At 38.2% G+C, this 25,228-nt stretch overlaps 1 protein-coding gene across 1 annotated transcript in view; it reads left to right on the top strand.

The window, feature by feature from the left end:
* Nucleotides 1–11,004: 11,004 nt before the first annotated feature.
* IL17B (interleukin 17B) overlaps nt 11,005–25,228 on the top strand; it is a 30,144-nt gene continuing 15,920 nt past the window's right edge. Inside the window, exon 1 of the mRNA XM_074212374.1 lies at nt 11,005–11,490. The gene's annotated coding sequence lies outside the window, so the exon portion shown is untranslated. The remainder of the gene's footprint in view (nt 11,491–25,228) is intronic.

Below are 25,228 nucleotides of genomic sequence, written 5' to 3'. Positions count from 1 at the left end.
GCAGTCAACTTGGGTCTATCTTCAAAAAGCACAGGCCTTGGCTCTCATAGCCTTGATTAGACTCTATGAATCTCTCTCTAAATAGGAGGTAATGAGCTCAAACAAATAATAAATATCCTTTTTAAAGTTAACTAGCTCCCAGATTTAAAGCAAATCATAGGTGTAGTAAACAGATGAATAATCACTTGAATTTTTTTAGTATTTCTTGTACAGTAGCATCTTACATCTATGAAATAGTGCAGCAGACAATTACTGTGGTGTAAGGAGTTCAATAATCCCTAATATACCCATCAATCCTCTCATGCTGGGGCCAGGAGTGACACCTCCAAACTAGGCAGCCCCACAATCCACTGACATGTAAAGTGGGATTCCTCCTCTCAGGAAACTAAACCAAGAGTTATTTGTTCAACTAAAGTAGATAAGTTCCAATATATCCTGGAAGATATGACTATAACATAGAGACAAGAGCACCAGATCAGGAGTCTGAAAAAATGCATCCAATTCTTTGCTCAACAAATTTATCATCCATGTCACACTACACCTCTCTAGACCTCAGTTTAGTTATTGGTAAAATATGGCATTTAGACTAGTTCTCATCAAGTTTTAACTTCTCATCAAGTTTAACTCCTTACAGAGTTCAGACAAAACTAAGATTCTCAACCAATAGCAAGTATCTCCAAATGCTCTTTTTCCAAATAATTTTGGGTCAACTGCATCAAGTCCAGGACAAATACAAAGCCTCCTCTGGGAAATCCAAAACAATGCAAGGGACCAGGGTACCCATCTACAATGAATAAACTATTGAGCTCTTCCAAATGTTTCTATTGGAGAATTGACATTGGGTAGGTTGCATTAAGCCCTTGGATATTAGAGAATGTCCCTATTATTCCAAAGATAGACTGAACAATCCATATAGGAAAAAACAAATGGATTAGACTAAACCATGTCACTTGAAGAGTAAACTATTTATTTACTCCATCAATATCTAGCATAGTGGAGTGCCAAGTTCTGTTAGGTACTTGACAAGTACTAGTCTTGGGTCAAAGGAACTGGATGCCTTGGACAATTTCCTATCCTTTCTCTTCCTCATCATTTATTTGGATATCATTGTCCTGAGCTTGCTGTCTCCTCGATGAAGGAGCTAGGCTCACAGCCTTTCAGTTCAGCCCCTACCTCAGATTGCTAAGAAACAATTTGGTCTTTGGCTGTGGTCTGTCATCTTCAGTAGGATGGGGAAGGAGAAGAGGAAGTTAAAAGTGAGTACCAATATGAATTAGGTATGGAACAGGCAGTTTTGTTCCTGGAGAGAAAAGGGCAAGCGATAAAAAAATTACAGAATGATTATGATCAGTTATGCAACCAGTCTCAAACCTTACTAGAACATTCATAAAGTGCTTCACACTAGGTTTTTCACTTTTTCTCCCCTCTACTGAGTATAGCCCAATTAATGCTAAGTAGACTTTTTCTTACTTCTTGAGGTCTATTTGTCTGTCTTCTGAATCTCTCAACAATTTCTTCTTTCTCGACCAGTCAAGCTACTGCCTCTGATGCTAGAGACATTGCAACACTTACAGTCCCTGATACCCCATGATTTGGGTGCCTACAAAAACTTACTGCCTTTTGAGATCTCAAAAGGCCTTGAATCAAAGCAAAAAAAGACACTAGCTAAAAGGAACCCCATCCTAATTCCAGACTCGTCTATAAAGTTATGAATTCATTTCTTGAGATACAGTAAGAGGAAGGGTTTGGTTTGGTTCTTGTCTTTCATTATCGAAGGAGACCAAAATGAAATCATATATTAGAGACAAGTTACAATGTGTTCAATTATGGCTGATCAGACCAATATGAGCTCAGAATGCTCTCTCACAGGCCAAATTGTCCATGTCAACACCTGGGGTGGTTACTCTAAACTCACATGCCTCATGTATCCTCCCATTGACCATCCAGAACTCAGAAAGTCAGTCTTACTTAAGACTTATAGGAAGAAGAGGCCTCAGAAGCATAGATTGTTCTTTTTTGGTATATAAAAGGAGTTTTTGGCTCAGCAGTAAAAGAGTCTTCATAACTGACAGGAAGCAGTTAGAGGGTATCCATAACTACTCTGAAATAGGAGGGGTAGTGAGAGGGAAAGGGATGCTAAACTCACATATATCTTAGACCCAAAAAACACTACTACTAGGTATTTATCCCAAAGAAATCAAAGAAAGAAAAACAGGGCCTCTAACCTATAAGTACAAAATTATTTATTATAGTTGTTCTTGTGGTATCAAAGAACTGAAGTGATTTCCATTAATTGGGAAATGGCTAAATGAGATGTGGTAGATGATTGTGTTGGCAAATGGTGTTATAAGAAATGATGAAGGAGGGGCAGTTAAGTTAGGTGGCGCATTGTATAGAGCACTGGCCCTGGAGTCAGGAGTACCTGAGTTCAAATCCAGCCTCAGACACTTAATAATTACCTAGCTGTGTGGCCTTGGGAAAGCCACTTAATCCCATTGCCTTGCAAAAAATAAATAAATAAATGATGAAGGAAATGATTTCAAAAAATCCTGGGAAGACTTATATAAACAGGTGAAGTGAAGTGAACAGAGCCAGGAGAATACTTGTAGCACTGTGAAAGACTTAGATACTCTGATTAATATAATAAATATAATACTGTAAATACACCATCATTCCAAAGGATGCTCTCCATATCAAGAAAAAGAGCTGATGAACTCTGAGTAAAGATTGACGCATATTTTCCATTTTATTTTTCTTGCTATTTTTTTCACAACATAGCTAATGCAGAAATGTTTTCCATGACATCACATGTATAATAGATATTGTATTTCTTGCTTTCTCCATGAGTGGGGAAGGGAGAAAATATGGAACTGAGAATTAAAATAAAATACAGAAATGAGGAGGGGAAGAGAAAATGAAGTAGAAATTCTCACATATCACACAAATAACAATGATGCATTTTAGGGGATTTCTCACATCTCTGACTCATTGTTCTCATTTAGGAAATCTGAAATTTTTCATTTTGTGACTATTCCTAATCTATTGTCACCACCTTCCCTTACAAACACATAAATCACAGTTCAAGTTAAAAAATAATGATTTAAAATTTAACGAAACTTAGTGGTTATTCAAGTCATATCATTTCTTTGAGTTTTAGGCACTCAGCTGTAAAATGAAGAGGTTGACCAGATGACCTCTAAGGTCCCTTCTAAATCAAAACCTGTGATCCTATGACCTGTGATCCTATTATGTTGGATGTTATGGAAGATCTTTGCACCTGCCAGTAAGCAACCTTTCCCTAGGGACCTGTAGAGTTTTCGTCGCTTTTAGTCAGGTACTAAGTAGAAGTGCCTAAAGGCAAAGTGACAAGTTGAAATGAACTTGGCAAGGAGAAGGTGTGCATCTTTCTCAGAGAAAAGCAAAGACATGAATGTGGAATGATTTTGAAGGGATTTAGAATGTATATTGAGGGAGAAGGACTCTTGTTAGAGGTCCTGTATTTTTTCTAATTCAGTAAATTTATTGTTTATATTTTGTTGGCATCTTTTTAGGATCAAATATAAAATTCCTTGTTTGGCTTTCAAAACCTTTCATAACCACTTTCTATATTCCCTATTATCTTGCATTTTATTATCCTCCACATTCTCTGTGATCCAGTGACACTGACTTCATTGTTTTTCTTCACTGACTCAATGAATTTTCTATTAAAAATTATTTTTAACTTTCAGTTTCAAATTCCCTCCCTTCTTCCACTCTTTCCCCTATCCATTGATAAAGCAAGAAATATGATGCTATCATATATATATATATATATATATATTCATGTAAAGCATGAAATCATAAGGGAAAAAGCAAGGAAAATAATGGGGGAAAATTATTCAATCTGTACACATGAGACCATTAGTATTCTAGAGGAGAAGAGTATTTTATATCATTTCCTTCTTCATTTCTTACAGCACCATTTGCCAACAGTACTTTGGAGTCATAATGGATCATTGTTCTGATCAGAGTAGGTAAGTCTTTCACAACTGATTTATCCTCATAATATTTCTATCACTATTTTCCTAATTTCCTTTGCTTTGCATCTGTTCAAATAAATCTTTCCAGTTTTTGAAATCATCCTCTTGTTCATGTCTTATCATATCATAGTATTCCATCACAATCATAACATTTTTAGCCATTCCCCAGTTGATAGGAATCCCTTCAGTTTCCAGTTCTTTTTTTTTTAAGGTTTTTTTGCAAGGCAATGGGGTTAAGTGGCTTGCCCAAGGCCACACAGCTAGGTAATTATTAAGTGTCTGAGGCTGGATTTGAACTGAGGTACTCCTGACTCCAGGGACAGTGCTTTATCCACTGCTCCACCTAGCCGCCCCATGTTTCCAGTTCTTTGCTGCAACAAAAATAGCTTCTTTAAATATTTTATATGTATGGGTCCCTTTCCTTTTTCTTTGATCTCTTTGGGATATAGACCTAGTAATAGAATTACTGAGTTAAAGATTATGCACAGTTTTATAGCTCATTGAGCTTAGTTTCAAATTGTTCTCCAGAATGATTCACAGCTCTATCAGAAATTATCTTCTAACTGGGGGCAGGGGGGAGAAGGTGGGGGAAGAACAGCAAATAAAGGATAGTGGTGACCAGGAAAAAATAGTTTTGGTCTAGTCATTCCAAATATTGCAAGTAGAAAGATAGTCTAATATCCAGTAGCAATGTGAATATTGATTTGATTAATGTTTCTGGAAGAAGAAGTGGAAAATGGTGAGGGAGAGAAGGGGAAAAGCTGGGAGGGTGAATATTATGTTGTGTGGTAGCAGGACAGAGGACAGGATGTCTTGGTAGGCCTGGTGGGTGGGTGAGATTTTAGATTTAGGATTTTAAAATTGAAAGGGACCTTACAAACCATGTAATAGAACTCTTCATTTTCAGAGGCAGAAATAAGAGAAATCAGTGGTGGGAATGACTTGTCCAAGGATGACAATGAGTTCAACCAGCTTGGGGGAACCCCTTCTCCCTGATTTGGATCTGGATCTCCTACAACCTCCCAAAGGCCCCACCACTCTGACTCCCATACATATTGATTTCCTGGGGAGCTAGAGGGACCCTCAAGGCTGACAGGGAATAAACAGTCTGTTCCCCAGAGCAGGCTAGTGGCGCCAGCTCACCCAGCACATCCTGCCTTGCAGCCTCCTGGGATGTTTATCTTTCCATCACAGTTTACAGGATGTCTGGGGTTATGAGTTCCAGACTTACAGCTTTTTCCCCGAAGCTGTCATCTCCCTTGCACATTGGTCTTGGTCTAGTCTTAGTTGTATCTATGTTGAGAATCCAAGCACCCAGTGGAAGCATTCACAGCAAGAAAAGCCTTATCTGGTTCCTTTGAACTGCACAGGTAGAATGAGATTTACTTGGAGAGTGAAAAGGAGAGAGCATTTACTATGATCAAAGAATACTGGTTCTGGAATCTTTGGCTTAAATTCCCACTGTGAAAAATAGAAGTGTTATAAATCACCTAATCTCCCTGAGCCTCAGTTTCCTTATCTATAAAATAAGGAAATAGAACTAAATTATCTCAACAATCCTTCCATAAAAAATAAAAATAAAAACTCCCTTCCAGCTAAGAAACTGTCAAATAAAAGATCATTCATTGGTTCAAAGACTACCAGAAAGCAAGGCTGTAGTACAATTCCAAGGCCAGAGACATCAAATTGATAAGTGGTTACCTTCTCAGGGTTCTCGTGCTTAAAATTTGTTAAAGTCAGAAGTCTCAATGCTATTCTGGTAGAGTGACCAGAGAATGAGAGTAAGAATGACAAGGAAGTGAGTAAGCAGATCCACAAGCCCTCTGCTCTTACCTGGAGTCCAGATGATTCCAACCAAGGGGATCTCTGAATCCACTGACCAAGAGATAATCTAGACTCAGGATTGGGGAATTGTGTTCAAGGGGTTAAGGACTTGGAGATGAGGTATGAGGCCCTAGACAGGGAGAGGGTGAATGGCATGCCAGGTTGCAAGGAAGGCCCAGGAGGCATCTGACAAGTGTCCAATCTGTGCCAAGAGAGCCATGTTCCATGGCTTGGAATAGAAGGGACGACATGCTGGGGCTCAGCCCAGTGCTTTTGGAGACCCTGGGGGAATGAGTTCTGTTTTCCCTGGTGTGGGTTGAGATGCCTTCATAAATTTGGCTTCCCAATCATTTCCTAATAGGTAATGGAGTAGTCCTGAGAAGCTGCTGGAGGAGGGGAGGGGGGGGCCAAGTCTGACTACAGAAGGACCTTCTCTAGGACACCCGCATCTAGACGTTTACTGCCGCATCTCCACTGGCATTCTCTTCAAGCCATTAACTTGTCAGGCAGGACCTTAAAGACAGATTGTAAACCTTTTTTTTTTTTGGAAAACTTTTTCTGCCAAACATTTCACTTCGCCCCTCAGCAAAGCTCCCTCCTCCCCCTCATTCTCCTAGCAAAAGTATCTTCTCTTTAGCAAGATTCTCCTCCCTTCAGCAAAAATCTCACCCCACTTGACCCCACCCCAGCAATGGTGGCCCTCCCAAGACCTCTCACCTTAGCAAGGAAGGCCCCCAGCTTGGCCTGCCACAGATAACTACCCTCCCAATCCCCAGCCAATTCCATATTCCTTCCTCTTCCATTCTATGTTTTAGTGCTGAGGAAGAGAGAGAAAGAATGTACGTTTAAATTGTTAGTAGCAATCACTCTATTGGGGATTTTGGTTCATTTTTTTAAAATAGGGGCAAAAACAGAATATCAGCTTCTAGAGGGGAGAAGCTGTGGAGAGATTGTGTCTCCAGTGACAAACGTGACATATAGCAATTATTTATTTAATAATCAATTATTGACTAACTATGGGAGGCTCTTGTGGAGATTGGTGTGATCTGATGTGTCAAAACAAACCATGTAAATTAAAAATTATGGGGGGGGGCAGCTAGGCGATGCAATGAATAGAGCACTGGCCCTGGAGTCAGGAGTACCTGAGTTCAAATCCGACCTCAGACACTTAATAATTACTTAGCTGCGTGGCCTTGGGCAAGCCTCTTAACCCAATTTGCCTTGAAAAAAACCCCTAAAAAAACCAAAATAAAACAAAAAACATATGAAAAAAGTCTGTAATCATATCATCCTGTATAAATCTAGATTCCCAGGGATGATAGAATGACTTTTACAGATAATCCCATGGTGCCAAGCCAAGGACAAGGGATATGACCCATGATGTTGAACAGAGATGCAGAAATTAAGCTGAAAAATCATAGAATTTCAGCACTGAAAGGCACCATTGAGACTTAGCTAGCTTATTTTACAGAGGAAGAAACAGATACAGATAGACAAACAGAGATAGGGAGAAAGAGAAAGAGAGAGAGAGAGAGAGAGAGAGAGAGAGAGAGAGAGAGAGAATTGCATAAGTTCATTGATATCAAACTCAAATAGAAATGGGAGCCACTGTTCCATACAAAAGGATTCTGTAGGCATCATATTGACTTAGTTTTAAATGTAATTTAATCCATACTTTATTTCATTTTTATTTATTTTGTTAAGTATTTCCCAATATCTTTCCCTTTCTTCCTCCCCCTCCCCTCCCCTTCCCTCCTTCTTCCCTTCCCTCTTTCCTTCCCTCCTTCCATCCTTTCTTCGCTCCTCCCTTCCTCCCCTTCCTTCCCTCCTTCATTCCCTCATTCCTTCCTTCCTTTCTTCCTTCCTTCCTTCTATCCTTCTTTCTTCCCCCTTTCTTCCTCTTAAACTCTCTCCATTCTTCTCTGCCCATGAATATCAGACCATATCATCATATATAGTCACAGGATTTTAGACATTATTAGTTCAATTTTCTTTTTTAGATGGAAAACTGAAACCCAGAGAGAGAGAGAGAGAGAACATGTCTGAAAACCATACTGAGTTAGTGGCAGAGGCAGTATTAAGACCCAGGACTCCTGATTAGGAGGACAGTTCTTTGTACGCTCTACTGCGTTGCCTACATCAGAGTAGGATTAAGTTGAAAAAAAAAACTCCTTGGAATTATGGTTTGTCCCAAATATTTTTTTACAGAGTTGTAATAGACCAGTTATAAAGATAGTAACCTCATAAACATTACCTTATTAAGGCTTCTTGGAAACTAGAGGTCGCAGCCCCTCTGGGTCATGGAACAAGAGTTTAGCATCCAATGAACAAACAGAGGCTAACATTACATTTTTCACTCATTTAGAAACCTAGTTTCTAATTATAGGGATTGTTAAAGGGCAGAGCTGGTCTCCCAAGCATGGGGAGCTGGTGCTCATGAAGCCTAAAGAGGGCTGTCTGTCCTGGTATATGCTGTGGGGGAGGTTCAGAGGAGGTGCTTCAGTGAGTGTGATCAGGTTCATAAAACCTTACAAAGATTTCCCCCACCAGAGAGATGAATTTGCCCAATGTCACACCAAAAGTTAGTGGTCACAGTGAACTAGAACTCAGAACTAAGAAGGCACTGGTGTAGTATGCCCAGCCATGACTGAAGAGGGAGGTAAAGAAAGGAGAGAATGATGTCTTATAAGGCTTCAGGGCTTTCCAGGTATTGCTGCTCATTAAAGTTTACCCTAATATTGAAGACCAATGTGGGTATGGGGGCCTTTTTAAACAATGAGAATTGTGCTGAGGAAAGAAATACTGAAATTTATTTAGTTAAACCCTTTATTTTACAAATGGGGAAACTGAGGTCATCTCATCCTGCGTTTTTTTTTTCCACATCAATCCAAATACCATAGAGGAGCTACCAGAAACTTTCTTTGAGGTCTGTTAGTATTCTGTGGCTCTAGTATTTCACTCAGACTGTGTATTCTTTTGTTTTGTTTTGTTTTTAATTTTAAAAAACATTCTTATTTAAAGTTTTGAATTACAAATTCTGTCTCTCTCTCTTCTATACTCCCTACCCTCATCCTTGGATGTGCATGGTATTTTCTTTAACAGGTCTCTCCAAATTGTCTTTGATCACTGTTGAGAGGACCTGTGACTACCATAGTTAATCATCTCACAATGTTACTATATGTATAATGTTCTTTTGGTTCTGCCCACTTCACTCAGAATCAGTTCATGAAAGTCTTTCCATTCTTTTCTGCTCAGACCACTCATGATTTCTTTCAGAATAATTGTGTTCCATAACATTCTATAGGACAATAATAATCTATTTTAAAAAATTGTACCGTAGCTTATTTAGACATTCCCCAATTGATGAACATTCATTTTATTTCCAATTCTTAGCCACCAAAAAAAGATATACTATAAATATTTTTGTACACATAAACCTTTTTCCCTCTTTCTGGATGTCTTTGGGATATAGAACTTGATAGATCAAAGAGTATGCCTTTTTTATAGGCATAGTTCCCAAATTGCTTTCCAGAATGGTTGGATCATTTCACAACTCCAACAATAGTGCATCCCATACCCTCTCCAAAATGCTATTTTTTTTTGGTCATATTATCCACTCTGATAGGTGTGAGGTGGTACCTGAGAGTTGTTTAAATTTCCATTTCTCTGATCAATAATAATAATTTAGAAAATGTTTTCATATGACTATAAATAGTTTTGATTTCTTTGTCTATGGATAGATAAACACACATATAGATCTGTCAGATAGTAATGTTGTGAGAATCTTTGACTCTTTCCTCCAATACCCATACCCTAGATGTTTTGAGAAATAGAACTAAGTAATTTGAATTACACTTCCTGGTAGGACCCTAAAAGGCTTTGAAGGAGGATTTTGGGGAAGGATTAAAAAAAATAGATTTATAGACCTATGGGAAATATTGTCATAGGTGGCAAATATCCAGCCCAAGAGCTAGAGATTAAAGCTTATCAGAGTATGAATTCAAAGAATCCGAATCAAAGTCTAAGACAGAATAACTCAGAAATACATGGAGGAGCTGGTGAGTTCCTTACCTCTTGTTATTTCCTACCCAGGAGTAGAGTAACATTTTAGTGTGGAAGCTCTGCAATCTGGCATAGTGGAATACTACCATAAAAGGGAAACTGAAAGATTCCCCCTTATTTTGGAGGTAGAGCCCTGGGAGCATAGAAAATTTTCCTCTAGAAAAAACAGCTACCCATACTACCTATTGGGAGCTAAGGAAAACTTGAGGCAAAGTGATAGAGGTCAGTCTTTACAGAGAGCTATTGCAAAGCCTCGGCAGGGATCAAGTGCTGAGAGACATCCCCTCAAGCTATTATCTATCTCTCCCCAACCTTTCATAGTTGAATTCCTGGAAAAATACTTCTAATTTCCAGTCTCTATTTTATCACTTTTCTTTTTCTTTAAGATTCTTTTAATTCTAAGTCCTATTATCTTATTAGAGTTGGAGAAAGTGTTGGAAGATATAATGGAGTTGGTTGAAAATAGGTCTAGCTGGGCAGAGTAGTAGAAGCCCTATAGTTCAGCTTTCCCAATATTCCTTTTCAAAAGCTTTAAAATTGAATTAAATTCTGGAGTGGCACGGTCATTTTTTCCCAGTCCAAGTCATCTGAGGATATCAGAAGGAGAAGTCTGTAACACTAGGGTGAGGGTTGTACTAGAGTACACTGCAATGCAGTGGCCATACCAGCTATGGGCTTTGGAGGTGGTTACAACAACAGCAGTGGTTTCAGAAACTCTCATTCCAAAGACAGTAAAAGAATTGAACAAAAGAGATTGCAGAGGAACTATTACCCAAATATAATTCCCTGGTCAAAAAACCCTGGTCAAAGGGTAGGGAGGAGAACCAACATTTGCAGCTACAAGGAAACTGCAGCCTTTCCAAACTAAGGACTGCAACATGGAGCAGAACAGTTACTTGTCTCCCCAGATTATATCAACTTGGAAATACTGGAAATAACCCTTTGCTGATGTCACATGTATAATTGATACTTTCATATTGCTTGCTTTTTCAATAGGTGGAGGGAGGGGTTGGAAGAAAGGAAAGAATTTGGAGCTCAAAATTTATAAAAGTGAATGTTAAAATAAATAAAGTATAATTATAAAAAGAAAAAGAAAAGAGTCTGACATTGAAGCCATAAAAAAAGAAAGACATTTGCTACTAAAAAAAGAAATGAAAGAAAAGGAATAAAGAAAGGAAGGAAGTATGTAAAGTCTAACCGCAGTGGAATAGACTAGGAAAAGAACAAACTTCATTAGAGTACAGCTAGGGAAGAGTAAGCTTGATTTCAATAGGGATGAGAATTTGAAAGGAAGTGATAGGATAAGCAATTTGCTTTTAAAATAGTGAGAATAGATCAGGATGAAAAACTAGTATGATGGAAAATAGCAGTTCATGTTTCTGTAGTTCTTTAAAATTTGCAATGTGTTTTTCTAACAACTACTCTGTGAGACAAGTGCAAAGATTATCTTAGCCTCTGTTGTCACACCACTCTCTAAATAGGATTTTCCGAGACCATACTTGGAAGGAACTGAGCCACTCTGCTCTGAACTCCTTGGGACCATGTAACCTCATCTTCTTCCAGACATTTTCAGCATTTCTACTAGGTGAGCATCTACCTTTCTTTCTCCCTCTTGTTCTCAAAACTATAAAAAATTCAACATCAACAGTGACTCTGAAAAGGGGACATCAGAGGACTGTCCTCTTGTTTCATACATAATCTATGATTTTCTGGACCATTCCTCCTTTCTCTGAACATCACTCTCCTATATTTGCTGTCTTCCCATTAGAAAGTAAAAACCTTGAAGAAAAATATTGTCCTACTTTTGCATTTGTGTGCTTAGTGTTTAGAAAAATGTTGGCCAGAGTAAGCACTTAAATGATTAAAAATAAACGATTTTCATTCATTCATAGAGAATAAGGTAAGTGGAGAACAAGTTAGGAAGTGGAAGAGTTAGTATCCTAATGCCAAGTCTAGTGCTTTATTCACTCTATTACATATGGTATGCAGGTAGTTGGAACTTATAGAACTGAATAGAACTTATAGAACTCAAATTCTTTAAGGGATGTTGGAATGTTGATGTTTCCAAGTGTTTGCATTCCCAGTAAAAAGCAGTAGGGTGACTTTGCACAAGGGTGGATATTTCATAAATGATAAATGAATGAATGAATGAATGAATGAATGTAGAAATTCTGAAAACCAAAGGAGAGATTATTTTTAAAGAAATCTGTTTAGGGGGAGGGAAGTAAGATTAGGGGAAAAATTGTAAAATTAAAAATAAATAAAATATAATTAAAAATAAATTTTTTTAGTGAAGTTTTCAATGAACTGATCATATAAGCAAATAATTAAGCAATTTTTTAGCGTTTTTTTTAGGGTTTTTTTTGCAAGGCAATGGGGTTAAGTGGCTTGCCCAAGGCCACACAGCTAGGTAATTATTAAATGTCTGAGACCGGATTTGAACCCAGGTACTCCTGACTCCAGGTCCAGTGCTTTATCCACTACACCACCTAGCCGCCCCCAAGCAATTTTTTTTAAAAATGGGGAGAGCAATACAGAGAAAGAAGGGAAAACTAAATTCTAACAAAATGAAAAAAGTTATTTCACAGCACATAAAGAGAAAATAATGGAAACTAGCAATAATTTACATAAAATTGTATGCCAAACAAACTAAAAACATAATGGAAATGGATTCTTTTCTTGAAATATAAAAAATAACCAAATTAACAGGAAAACAAAGACTTTAAGTAAATCAACCTGAAGAACAGAAATGATTTAACAAATTATTAATGAACTCTCAAAAGATTTTAAAAGATCCCAATGAATTTACAAGTGAATTCAATTAAACATTCAAAATAAGAGAGTAGGGAGGATGGTAAGGGAGAATGGGAGGGGAAGTTAGATTTGAAGTCCCGATTTGAAGCTAAATTTGAAGCCTTTGATTTCAAAGTCCAGCTCTTCCATTTGCTAGCTTTGTGACCTTAGAATAGTCATTTAACTTATCTGAAACTTAGTTTTCTCATCTATAAAATGAGAACAGATAATCTCTTCATTCTCTTTCATCTTTAGACCTAATACTCTATAATCTATGACCGTTACATTAAAAAGTATAATATAACAAACTTTTAAAAATACATCACCTAAATACAAAATTCTCTGGTATTCATAACTTAGCCCCCTCTAGTCTTTTTTTAATTTCTTATATTCACTCCCCAACATGAAGTCTCAATTCCAGTGATACTGACCTCCTGGTTGTTCCATAAACAAAATAGTTCGAGGCATTTTTTCTGACTGTCCTCCATGCTTGGAATGTTCTCCTTCCTCATCTTTGCCTACTGGTTTCCTTAGCTCGCTTTATATTCCAACTCAAATCCCAACTTTTACAAGAAGTCTTTCCCAACTCTTAATTCTAGCGTCTCTGTCCTAATTGTTGTTATTCAGTTGTTACAGTCATGTCTGACTCTATGTGACTCCATTTGAGGTTCTCTTGGCAAAGATACTGAAGTAGCTTACCATTTCCTTCTCCAACTCATTTTACATATGAGGAAACTGTGGCAAACATGGCTAAGAGTCTTCCTGATTCCAGGTCTGGCATGACCATTCCACCAAACTGTCCAAAATGTTTATTTATTGACTGACTAAAAAATTGCCAATTTTTTTTTAAAATTTAGAGTGTGGAAAGATGTATCTTGTATAAATGTGACTAGAGAAGTAAGTCGCAACAAGGACAGAGAAACAGATGACAAAATAAGCAACTTGGATATTATAAAATTGAAACACTTTTGAATGGCCAAAACTAATGCCACTAGAATTAGAAGCTGGACAGTTAAATAGGAAAAAATTTTTGACAGAAATTCATACAAACATATATAAAGAACAAGATAAGTGATCAAAGGATGTGAACAGACAACCTTCAAAAGAAAAAATGTGGGGCAGCTAGGTGGATTAGAGGATACAGCACCAGCCCTGGATCTGACCTCAGAGACTTAATAATAACCTAGCTGTGTGACCTCAAGCAAGTCACTTAAGCCCATTGCCTTGTAAAAAGAAAAAAAAGAAAACATAAGATATGAATAATCATATGGCAAAAAGTCCTCCAAATTTAATGTGAATTAAAACAATTCTGAGATTTTACCTTTTTCACCTTTCATATTGGCAAAAATGACAAAAGGCAAAAATGATCAAACTTAGAGTGACTTGAGATAGGCATTAATTCACTGTTGGTGAAACTATAAATTGGTCCAATCATTTTGGAAAACAATTTGGAATTATACTTTAAAAGTCATTAAATTGTTTGTTCCCTTTTATCTATTGCTAAATGACATATCAAAGAAGATCAAAGATAAGGGAAAAGGTTCCATTTGTACAAAAGTATCCATAACAGCATTTTGTAATAACAGAGTACTAGAACAGAAATGTATGTCCATCAATTATTTGGAAAGAATTCAAGAAATTATGATTTATGATTGTCAGTGAATTTAATTGTACCACAATAATATGGAATCAAGGGAATAATTGTTTTAACCAATAAAGAGCAAAATAATCAGAATGGAGAGCAATTTACATATGACCACAAAAATATAAAGGAAAGCAATATTAATAGCTTCAGAATTCTAAGCAATAAAGACATCAAAGTTTAGTGACTTCAGAGAACTTGATACCAGGACATGTCTTCTATCTATCAGAAAACAAATGGTGTTCAATAGATGTAGACTAGGACAAGCCTTTTTAAACATGGCAATATGTTGATTTGTTTTGCTTGATTATGCTTATGTGTTATCAAGGTTTCTATTGGAGGGTCTGAGTAGACATTGGAAGATGATAGTGATAATAGCAAAAAAATTAGTGCATCAATCAAAAATACTTAAAGGAATGACCTTTGACAGGGTTATGTGGCAGTGGGTTGTAGAAGATGAGACTAAAGAATTAAGATAAAGAATTAAGAGTTTGGGCTAAATGATATTTAAGGGTTCTTCTTATCTTTACTCTTTTCTGACTCCAAGCTTGGGCATTATAATCACACATCATTCCATTATTGTTCATTCCATTTATGTTGTAGTTATTTTGCATATTTTTTGTAAGAGGAAGGTTCTGCTTACTTCACTTGGAACCAGTTCCCTTTTATTTCTGCATTCAATTCAGAGGTAGGGTCTCTGAGTATGAATTACTATATAGCTATGTTGTAAGGTGTGATCAATGTGTTGATTTTTGCTGACCATTTCTTATTTTTTTCAATCTTTGTTCAGAAACAAATAAGATGTAACTAAAAATAGACGCAATAAAAATATGTATATGTATATCCCCAAAAGAAGTGGAACCCATGCTTATCATGGAACATTCAAATCAGATGTCTTCTGAGATACTTGCCAATTCTGAGATTCTTTTATTATTCATCAAGCTCAAAGAATCAAGGAGGGAGTCAAAGGATAAAGAAGGATCATTGGATTTAGGGCTTTAGAGATAAACTAAATTCCAAATTATGTCATATGAAGTTTAGCTTAAGAAAACAGTGGTTTAGTCTGGAAAAGATAAGACCCAAGGAAGACAATATCACTGGCTTCTAGTATCTAAAATATTATCATATAGAAGAATATCAGAACCAAAGCTGGAAGGGACCATAGAGGCATTCCTTTATTTTACAAGTGAGGAAATTAAGGCTCCAAGAGTTTAAGTGACTTCTCAAAGTCACAGAACTATTAAGTAACAGAGTCAAGATTTGAATTCAGAGCCTATGGAGACAATGTTCTTTCCACTTGCCCATATTTCTACTCTCAGGAAATTGAATCTAGAGGCACAGAAGTGTACCCCTTGTGGTACAATGGGGAAAGTAATCAATATGTAGTCAGAAGTTTGCTTCAACTTCTATATACTACCACATGACCTTAAAGGAGACACTTAACTTCTCTGGGCTTCATTTTCCTCCACTATAAAAACAGATTGGGCAAGAAAACTTCTGTGATTTCTCTCAAAGGGGAACAAATAAATGTTTATCAACTCTTCTCCACAAACCCAAGTAGGTAAGGCACATGAAGCTTAATTTGCATTATTAACATTTTCTCCAACACTTAATCAAATCTAGACAATCAAAAAATAAATAAATAGATAGATAGATAGATAAACAAATGAATGAATGAATAGATAAATAAATGAATAAATAAATAAATAAATAAATCTAGCCCTGATTTGCAGATTTCTAAAGTATCAATGCTCTTTCTGAGAAAATTAGCAATCAGTTTTTGCAAGCTGACTATTTCTAATTTCTGCTTCCAAGTCAAAATTTAATCTCATGAATAGAGTAATGGTGATAAAATATGGCATTTACCACCTATATGACCCTGGACAAATCACCTAACCTCCTTGGGTCTCGGTTTCTCCTTTTAAAAATGTGTGTACCAATGGACTGAATTTGGGAACCCCACCTATCCTTCAACTTGTTGATTTCTCACCAACAGGTATGAGTATGGGAACTTTCAAAAGTAGTCAGTATGTGAGCCCCAGGTCTAGGTTGTAAGCCTAGGCAGAGTGGGCATGGAGCAGATGGGCAAGTCAGTCATGCCTCCCTCCATGTTTATATTATCTGGAGGCAATGACTGGGTGGTTTTCCCTTTTTTGAGAATGGGGAGCTCACAGGCCTGTCTCATTCCCACCAAACAATGTTCCTTTCCAGGGAGCTTAAAATAGCTCTCTTTGGCCAGGACTCCAGAGCAGGCATTTGTGCAAATATGGGCCTGGGCAAGGAGCCCCCAAGTAGGGCTGAGCCGCAGGGGGGCTGATGGCAAGAATCCTTGGCTAGGAGCCTACCTCTGGACTCCTGTGTGTAATGCAGCCTTCTGACTCCCCAACCTGTTCACCTCTAGGACTTCTGCCTGGAAAGTCTCTCCCCTCCCTCTCAATTGTCCCCCTGCCTTTATGTTTAAAAGGCACTAGCTCTATAGAAACCAATCCTGCCTCTAACACTTATTACTTGTATGATGGTGGGCGAGTCACTAAGCCTTCACATGTTTTAGTTTCCTCCTCTGGAAATTGAAGGTCTTGGACTGGATGTACTCGGGCTTCCTTCTGAGTACCTCCTAATGCTGTCCCCTCCTCGCCTTTGTCCCCTCTCTTCCTCAGTTGGAGCATGTTAGCCCCTCTTCTTTGCCCTACCTATTTTCTACTCCCAAATCTGTCTCCATCCTCTTAAAGTTTGTTCCTTTTTCCAGCCTCTCCTTATGAATCAATCTATCCTTTCTCCACATTCTGTCCTTTTGCAGTCCCTTCTGACAAATTTTTCCCCTCTTTTCCTTCCCACTGTCAATCTTCATTCAGCACTAACTTTGGCCTTCCCTCAGGTTCATACCCCCAAACACTGCTGTACTGTTCCTCCTATATACCCTTCTTGTCTCTACCGCTTGCCTGATCCACCGTGTTCTCACCCTCTAGGCTTTCATAACCTTTCCCTTACATCACTCATTCTCCATAGTCTGTCCCATTGCCTCCTCACATGGTCACTTCACTGATAAATTCTGTCCTTTCCCCCCCTCCACACTGTAGCTCTCCATCCCCATCATTGACTGTCCCACCCCCAAAATACAACTGTCCCTTCCTCCCGTTTGTTCGTTCTGTCAAAACCCACATAATTGACTGGACCCAGGAGGTAGAAACTTCATTTCAACACCTCATCGCCCCTCACCCCTCCAGACCAAGGGTCTTAGTTCTTGCTTTGTTATGCCATTTTAGAGAGCTGGGAAAGTCATTAAATCATCCAAAGATGACTTGTACACAGGCATTGCAGTGAGGCCTCCCTCATTCTTAGGGTCATAGCCTCCCTCATTGCTAGGGTCATAGCATTTAGAGCTGGAAGGAAGGTTAGAGATAATCTAGTTCAATTTTATTTTACAAAGGAAGAAATTAAGGTCTAAGTAAAGGAAGCAACCTGCCTGGTATCACAGGAAAAAAGAAGTAAAATGCAAATACAGGGCTTTAAGGTTGGCAAAGCACTTTACAAATATTATCTCATTTGATCCTCACAACCACCCATTCCTGCTTAACAAATAAGGAAACTGAGATGGGCAGAGATTAAGGGTCACACAGTTAGTGTCTGAGGTTATATGTAACTCAGGTCTGACTAACTCTAGGTTTAATGCTCCATCCATTGGGTCCCCAGTTGTCCCTTATGAAGCAACTGCTTCATTCAGTCCTAAGGACACTGGACACAAGTGCAAATATATGGCAACTCTAGTACAGGATAGAGAAATCATATTGTGTAATCAAAAGCAAGGGCACTGGGGGGCAGCTAGGTGGCACAGTGAATAGAGCACTGTCCCTGGAGTCATGAAGACCTGAGTTCAAATCCAGACTTAGATACTTAATAATTACCTAGCTGTGTGATCTTGGGTAAGTCACTTGACCCCACTGACTTGCCCCAAAAAACCCAACTAGAGAAAAGTACTCCCACTGGAGTGGGAAAACTTGAATTGAAATCCCAAAGTCATCTGTTTATTAATTATATAACCTCAAGCAGGTCATATCCACTCTCAGCATCAGTTTCCTCTTAGCTGGCATTCATATCACACTTTAAGGCTTGCAAAGCATTTTATATGTGTTATCTCACTGGATCATCACAATAACCCTGGGAGGAAGATGTAGTCCTAATCTGTCAAATTTATTAGGGACTTACTATGAATTCAGACACAGTGCTAAACCCTAAGGACCCAAAGGCAAATATATGGTCCCTACCTTCAAGGAGCTTCCACTCTAATGGTAATGTAATATGCAAATAACTATGTAAAAGAGTTATTCTCAGTAGATGAAAGATAATCTCAGAGGGAAAGAACTAGTAGCTGGGGAAGGAGGGCAACAGAAAGGACCTCCTATAGAAATTGAAATTTGAAGGGCAGCTAGATGGTTCAGTGTTTAGAGCACTGACCTTGGAGTCAGGAGGACCTGAGTTCAAATCCTGCCTCAGATACCTGATACACACATACATATGAATATCAAGTGTGAGATACAACAGGTATGCCAATGTAGCTGAATCAAATGTACATTGGAATACAGTGTAAGATAATTGGAAAGATTAAAAAGGGAGCAGGTGGTAAAGGGCTTTAAATGCCAAACAATTCAAATAATATAAATTAAGCTCCTACTATTTCTCAGGTTCTATGCTGTGCTAAGGACTGTACAAATAAAAAGAGGCAAAAGACAATGTCTGACCTCAAGAAGCTTATTGTTTTTTTAGGTTTTTGCAAGGCAAATGGGGTTAAGTGGCTTGCCCAAGGCCACACAGCTAGGTAATTATTAAGTGTCTGAGATCAGATTTGAACCCAGGTACTCCTGACTCCAGGGCCGGTGCTTTATCCACTGCGCCACCTAGCCGTCCCAAGAAGCTTATTTTTATATATAATTTTGGAGGCAATAGAGAGCCATTAGGATTTATTGAGGGAGGGAGGGGTGACATTCAGATCTGCAGTTTAGGGAATCACTGAGGAGATAATAGATTAGAGATTATAACACTTGACTACTTACTCCATTGGGGTGTTTGAGTTTTGTATGAGATAAGGAATATGAAATATCATGTAAATATTTGTCATTATTTTTGTGAAATATGCTAAATGCTTGAGGGATACAAGATAAATTACAAAATCAGAAAGAAGAATCGTTGCTGCCTGAGGATTTCCACTGGGAGAGATTTACTTTTGAATTGAGCCTTGAAGAGTAAGTTGATTTCCAGTAAGTTGAGTTACCTTTGGAATCAGGGTCCCAGCCATTAAATTCTGAGTCTGAACCCAGATGATCCTCAGACAAATCTGTGAACTTGCCTGAATAGTCTCTGAGTCCCTTCCCACTTTAGAGCTGTGACCCCTAATGTTGGGGTGAGAACTGAGGGTGGGGAATTGTGTGAGCAAAAGTCCAGGGGCCGAAGACAAATTCTTGAGCCAGAAATCTGACTTTATAGCATCGCCACCTGGTGGCCAAACAAGGCCTCCACCATCATCATCAACCTTATGTCCCTGATTCTTCAACAGGTTTCTGATTTTCTCATTCATTCAACAATTACTGATGGTATCTGATTGTTTAAGGCCCTTGTGGAGGAGATAAAATTGCATAAGACCTAGCTCCTGTTTGGCAATAGTCCATCCTTTAGCTTGTTGTTGTTATTGTTCAGTCGTATCTGACTCTTAAAACCCCACTTTGGGGTTTTTCTTGGCAAAAATAATGGGGCGGTTGTCATTTCCTTCTCTGACTCATTTTACAGATGAGAAAACTGAGGCAAATTGGGTTAAATGAGTGACTTACCCAAGGTCACCCTGCTAGTAAGTGTGGTCAAATTTGAACTCATGAAGGTGAGTCTTCCTAACTCTAAACCCAGGGCTCTGGTGCATTATGGCACCACCTCGTGGCCCATCCTTTAGTAAGCAATATCAGAAATGATCCCAGCCTCAGATTGAGAAGAGACAGATCTGCAGTAGTGGAAAGAACATCAAAGAGAGTCAAAAGACTAGGATTGGAGGCCAGGCTCTGTTATAAACTGGATATGTAGTCTGGGGTCAGTCCCCCTCACTTTTCTAGAGTTCAGTTTCATTTTTTTCTAAAATGTGAGTGGAGGGGTTTGGGGAGTAAAAGAAGAGCTAGATGAATTCAAAAGTCTCCTTCAGCTGGAATAGGATCAAGATAATAGAAAAGGTAACAACAACATGCCATTGAATTCAAAGATGGGAGACATCACCTCTAAGATAAAATATTTCTGGGTAGGTGAACTTGAAGGAGGGATGACATTTCATAGGATGCTTACTCTAGGGCTGGACAGAACTTCAGAGGTTATCTAGTCCTAAGTACCTGTTTTTCAGCTAAGAAAACTAAAGCCTAAGGGGAGGGTCTTAGATTTGCTCAAGGTAACTTAGGAAATAATAATAATCAGAAGTAAAATTTGATTTATCCTCTGATTCTAAAGCAATATCTCCTTTACCACAAGTAAAGAAAGGAATAGAGACAGAAAAACACTTGTCATCTCTCTGATGTTTGCTTTTTCCATAGGCTTGGGTTGGTCATTTAAGTTCCCTGAGTTTCAGTTTCCTCATCTGTAGAGTAAGACAATTGGAAAAAATGACCTCTCAGGTCCTTTCCAGTTCTATACATGTGATCCTGTGTTTTATGAATAGCAAAGCAAAGCAGGCTATCTAGAACTGAGGGTTTGTGCTGGAGAACAGAAGAAAAAAATGTTAGAATAGGATGAGTGGGGCAATTGGGTGACGTAGTCAATAGAACAACTGACCCTGAAGTCAGGGGCATCCAAATTCAAATCCAGCCTCAGACATTTATTTGGTGTGTGAGCCTGATCAAGTCATTTAACCCTGATTGTCTCAAAAAAAAAAAAGAAGAAAAAGAAATGGACATAAGGATTAGAGATATGAGGACCTTAAGTACTAAGCTGAGGAGACAGAGACCATCCTGGGAACCACCAAAAGTTTCTCAGAAAAGGAGTAATATCATCTGATTAAGACAAGAAAGAAAGAAAGACTAAAGGTAGGAAGATCTTTTAATAGAGTATTACAATAGTTCAAATGAGAGACAATGGGATTCTATCCCAGAGTGTAGTGGGAGTGTAAGAGATAGGAAAAATGTCAGACAAATTGTTTGGAGGTAGATTGGCTATATTTTAGGAAAGAATTGATAAACTGGAGAGTCTACAGAGGAGTGTGAGCAGAATGGGGAAGGGACTCAAGTTAACTCATATGAGAATCAATTGAGGAAATGATAATGTTTCACCTGGAGAAGAGAAGTTATGGTGGGATAAAGAGGGAAACATGGGCTATGTTTTAAGATACTTGAAAAATTATCATGTACAAAAGAATTTAGACTTGTTCTTGCTTGGTTCAGTCATTTTTCATTCATGTCCAACTCTTCGTGATCCCTTTTGGGATTTCCCTGGCAGAGATACTGAAGTGGTTTGACATTCCTTCTTCAATTCATTTTACAGATGAGGAAACTGAGATAAACAGGTTTAAGTGATTTACCTAGAGTCAGCAATTCTGACACTAAGTGTCTGAGACCAGATTTGATCTTAGGAAGAAGAGTTTTCTTGACTCCAGGCCTGGCACCCTGCCCAAACTTGTTCTGTTAATCCCCGCTCCAGAAAAAAAAAATGGTAAAGTTCTAGAAAGACAGATTTCAACTTGATATGAGGAAAACCTTCCTAATTTGTAAGAATGGGCTGCTGGTACATGATGAATTTTCTAAAACTTGATGCCTGCAGAAGGAGATGTAAAGGAGCTTATTGGTATGTATGAGAAAAGGTGACTCCTGAGGTCACCTTTGAAAACTTCTTATTCCATTATACAGAGACAGGAGGGGTTAGAGCAAAGAATGTTTGCAAAGAAAAGCAAGAAGCACCTAAAGTAAGCTTTATTTATCACATTCCTTAGGCTCAACCTAGCCTTGGTGGTATGGGAGATTAAGCTTACCACAAACAAAAAAGTGCTAAGGTGGGCTCCAGAAGCTAAGTTCCACTTTTTATTTCTGCTATCTTCCATGATCTAAAGACTTCTCTAGCTTTGACATTCTTTGTTCTGTTTTTAAGGTCTCTCCCAGTTTTGAAATTCTATGCTCTATGTTCTAAAATCACTTTCAACTTTGACATACTATGTTCTAAGACTCCTTCCTGTTTCTAAGCCTCTGTTCTCGGGCATCTGACATTTCATATTTTAAGTTCAAAGCTACTTCTAGCTGTAATATTCGATGTTCTAAAGCATGTTTCTGTGCTGAAACTGTATATTCTATAATCTATAAGATCACTTTCAGATTCAATATTCCATGTCCTAAGGCTACTCCCTTCTCTGACAATCTGTTCTAAATTATCTTCCAGCTCTGACAGTGCATGTCCTATGTTCCAAGGCCCCTTCCAGCTCTGACATTCCATGTTTTACAAAGATTAATTTACAATCTAATATTCTAAGACTTTTTCCAGTTCTAGCAGTCGATAGTCTAACTTCTAAATTCACTTCCAACTCTGACATTGTATTGTCATTGTATTCTGAGTCTGCCCTGAATTTGACATTGTACATGTTGTATTCTAAAACCCTATTTTATGAACTTCATAAGATCTTTCATTGGTTATTGTACTTTGTTCTCAAAAAGGAATAAAATGACATCATTACGTTGGAGTCAAGGTACAGTGTGTCCAATTGTGGTCAATCTGACCAACACATACTCAGAAGGTTATAGCACAATTCAAGCACAAATAGTCCATAGGACCCTCTGGGATGAAGATATCTCTAAATTTGTACATCACATGTTTCTTTTGAGCTATTGCAATTCTGCTTTGCTCATAGAGCACAGCACCTTCTTTGATGTGAGCATGCCATGCTGAGCAGTCCTGTGCCAGTGTCTCCCCATGTCATGCAATGGAGTCCAAATTTGGAATTGAAATGAGGTCTTTAATAATGAGTAGAATAGAAAGTCAACTGTGTATGTATCACTGTGAATGACATGACTATAATATTCCTGATCAATAATAAAGAATGACGAGACAGATGAAGAGGAAGGGAGGATGAGGACAATGTCCCATAGCTCTCCAGTCCTGCCAACTCCCACCCAAAGTTATTTATAGGAAAGAGAAGAAGGCAGGAAAGTGAAGCTCATTCGTAGGACTAGAATCACTTTGGAATGTCACAAGATGGATGTGTCCAGGGGAGGTTTGCACTACATGACTGAGGAGCTGGCAAGGACAGGAGGATACAGGGAAATACCACCATATTTGGTCAAATACCAAGCAGGGCTCAGCTCTATCACTGGAAACTTTGTAAGGAAGATGACTCTGAAAACATGTCTTGAGGCACAACATCCTTGCCCCTCCCCTTGCTCTCCCGCAGCTTGTCACCCACTTGGGGGAAGGCATAAAGAGCTGCCTCCCCAAATCTGTTTCCTGCCTTCCTTCTGCCAGACCCCCCAGGCCTTGCTCACAAAAGAGCCTTGTTGGAAGCCTGGTACAGTGAGAAGAGATCTGGCTCAGCAGGCAGAAGATCTGGGTTCAAGAATCTCCTCTCCTAGTGGCTAGCTTTGGGATCCAGAGTGGGTCATTTTGGTTTTTTGGACCTTCAATTTCCCAATCTGTAAAATAGAGGCAATAATACTTGCATCATCTTCCTCATAAAAGTATAATCAGGAATGTGTTTTATAAACTCTTACCTAAAGAAGAGGCAATTAAGTGATGTAGTGAATAGAGAACTGAACTTGGTGTCAGAAGACCTGAGTTCAAATCTAGAATAGAAGACTTACTAGTAGTGTATGTGAACCTGGGAAAGTCATTCTGTCTACTTCAATTTCCTCAATTGTAAAATTGAGATAATAATAATAATAGCACCTACCTCTTAACACTAAATCTGTGGCCTATTTAGTCTAATCAGTACCTGAACAAGTACCTAACATATGGTTATCTGCAAAGTTATTAGAATTTTTTTCTTACCTCAAGCTTAAATCTGCTTCTCTGTAACTTTTACCCAGTGTTACTAATTCTTTCTTCCACAGCCTAGCAGAACAAGTTTAATCCCTTTGCCATATAAACATGTTAAGGGAGCTGTCATCATTCTCTCCTTTCTACTATAACCCTATTCTAACCCAGATTTTATAACCTGGAAGAGTTCCTTTAACCAGGTATCATAAATATAGTCTCAATTCCCCTTCACAATCCTGGTGACCCTTCTTAAGATATACTTCCATGTCCCAGGGTAGGAACAAATTTCATATCTTCTAAACAAAATCTAGAATAATTATACTCCTTAAATAGGCCATTTCCATATCTCTTCAATTTTAAGAAATATCTTGTACTTCCTCTGAACAAAAAAAAATATACTCACTCTCCCATCAAGAATGCCAGAACTGAGATCAGCTTTAAAACATAAAATACAATATTTCATGGCTGAGATGGCTCTTAGAAAAGAGAACATATGGGGCAGCTAGGTGGCACAGTAGATAGAGCACTGGCCCTGGAGTCAGGAGTACCTGAGTTCAAATCTGATCTCAGACACTTAATAATTATCTAGCTGTGTGACCTTGGGCAAGCCACTTAACCCCATTGCCTTCCAAAAAAAAAGAAAAGAAAAGAAAAACTAAAAAAAAAAAAAAGAAAAGAGACCATAGAATGTCAGAGCTAAAACTGACTTTAGAACACAGAACATAGAATGTCAGAGCTAAAATTGACTTTAGAACACAGAACATAGAATGTTAGAACTAAAAGTGACTTTAGAACACAGAACACAGTGTCAGAGCTAAAATTGACTTTAGAACATAGAACATAGAATGTCAGAGCTAAAATTGACTTTAGAACATAGAACATAGAATGTCAGAGCTATAATTGACTTTAGAACATA

Source organism: Macrotis lagotis, chromosome 1 (assembly GCF_037893015.1).
Source record: "Macrotis lagotis isolate mMagLag1 chromosome 1, bilby.v1.9.chrom.fasta, whole genome shotgun sequence".
Classification (NCBI taxonomy): domain Eukaryota; kingdom Metazoa; phylum Chordata; class Mammalia; order Peramelemorphia; family Peramelidae; genus Macrotis; species Macrotis lagotis.
Note: the sequence above shows the minus strand (reverse complement) of the source record. Positions and strands in the feature narration are given on the sequence as shown.